This window comes from Doryrhamphus excisus, chromosome 5, assembly GCF_030265055.1.
Source record: "Doryrhamphus excisus isolate RoL2022-K1 chromosome 5, RoL_Dexc_1.0, whole genome shotgun sequence".
NCBI lineage: Eukaryota > Metazoa > Chordata > Actinopteri > Syngnathiformes > Syngnathidae > Doryrhamphus > Doryrhamphus excisus.
Genome location: NC_080470.1, coordinates 11,402,682 through 11,404,917, shown reverse-complemented (window position 1 = coordinate 11,404,917; position 2,236 = coordinate 11,402,682).

Sequence of the window (2,236 nt, the reverse complement as noted above, 5' to 3'; positions counted from 1 at the left end):
TGCGATGTTGCCGCGTCATAGAATTGACTGTTCAATCGTGCCTAGTAACCGACATATTTTATTATAAATTATTGGCTCGATAATTAGAATATCATATCGATAAATCCAATAACATAAAAAAACTATCTCTGACAACCATTAAAAAAATCTCCAATGAGATGAGATTACTTGTTCTGTGCTGTAGGTGTGTTAGCGTGTGTTAGCATTCACAAAGGGCGGCTGTACGCTCATCATAATGGGCAAGGCTGCGGTAAGACCTTAAACCAGGCTGTAGGGTTGACGTGGGCCCAAGCAAAGTAGGAATGGTATAGTGTGAGTATGCCCTTATTTCATACCATTACAATGGAGGCTCGGTTACAAAGTACATTTAAAATGCAAAGAATGTTGACAAAGATTATTGCCACAAATAAGCCTCAGATTTCATACAGCCAAACAGTGCGCCTGGCAAACTAGTTCAGTGCCCAAAAAGTTAGTGTTTTTGTTCATTGAGAATGCAATTTTTTTAATATGGCTAGGCTGCAAAAAAGTGCCAGAACTATGGTAAAGAAGGTGAAAAACACTGTTGAATTAATTAAAAAAAAACACAACGTGCAGCAAAGTACAAAGTTAGTGTTTGTTACCATAGAATTGTAAAGTAAAAAAATGTTCCTTAGTTACCACTGGTTGCAGAATGAATGGTACTGATAATGGGCCAATGTGTTAGTCTTGAATAAGGTAAACGTTAAGCTACTGAATTGGATTTGCTGCATTACTTTGCGGGAATAATTGTGTGAATTTTCATACATTTAGGCTTTTGTCAGACCTTTTGGAACAGATTACTACTGAAAACCGGGGTTCCAGTGTTCTGTTGTGGAAAGCGTTGGCTGTCATTGATTACTTGCGAGAGGAGTTTAGTTGTGGGTGGGCAATCAATCCTTGGGTTTGAGGATCATTTTGAGCCTTTCTGTTTATTTCTCAAATGAAATGTGTTGGTTATGAGAACTCATGAGGAGTGATTGCAGTACAACTATACACCCTTCCGTTTGTTTGTCACCTCTACCCCATAATTAAGGACACTTACAGTCAAGGTGATTTTAAATATGACTCATTCAATGAGCCAAACAAACTAACCTTCAGTTCACTTTTAACTATGTGTGTGTGTGTTTTTGTGTATGTGCAGCACAGCAGCTGTTGATACCAGAGATGGATGGATGAAGTATAACCCCGCCATATGTCACTCTTTGCCATATTTAAATGACCGTGCATCCAATTAAAGTTGACATTTACTGTATCATATTTCTCTTCCAAATATCAGTAAAAAAACGTAAATACCTATCAAATAAGAGTGCCTAATTTTCATCAGATCAGGATGAGATAATGTATTCAGCATGATGCACCTTCAGAAATCGTGACTTTTATGCTATTCTCCTTCTCCGTAAACAGCCACTAATATCTTCCAATAACAAATGTAAAGCCAGAGTGATATTTACCTTGTGTTGTATACACATCCCATCTGCTGATTTTCCCCTTCATAGTTAATTAAGAGTTAATCCTGTCCTCCTCATGATGCATGCCGCAATAATGGTGTCATCATTCCTTTGAAAACAGAAAAAGGAAGATGGAAAGATGGCGTCATTAGAAGGATTTTACACTAAACCCAAGTGTCAGTTCTTCTGTACAACATAATGGTGGCCGTAAATCCTGCAAGGTTTTGTTGTGCTATCACAGAGAGCAGACGTACAAGACCAAGACCAATGGGAAAAAAAAAAATGAAAAGGTCTGAGCATATGAAATGTGCTATGCTGACGTTATTCAATGCGGGAGCATGATCAGTGCATCACAGAGTTCTTTTGAAGGGCGACTTTACAAAAAGTGCAGTATGTTGTTTTGTATGTCCCAGTGTAAGGGTCGGACTATTCAACTGGCAGCTGGTGGGCTGCATGAAGCATCGAGCATCGTGAATGGCATCGAGCCGATCAACGACTTCAGTTCAAAGCATTTTTGCAGCAGATTCCTAAAAACAGCTGAGCGCTCCTGTCATATAGAGGATCTTGGAATATAAGTTTTACAGTAGTTCTGGTTAAGCTCAAATTAGGCTCTATTTAGGGAATTAGGGAAAAAATAAGTTAGGGAATTCTGCCCCAAATGAAGACTATACATCAATGGAGGTGTTTCATGCCCAATTCAATCAGGTGACACAGGCAGAAGAGTGATTGATATAACATTATTATCATTATTATTATTATACATACGGTAT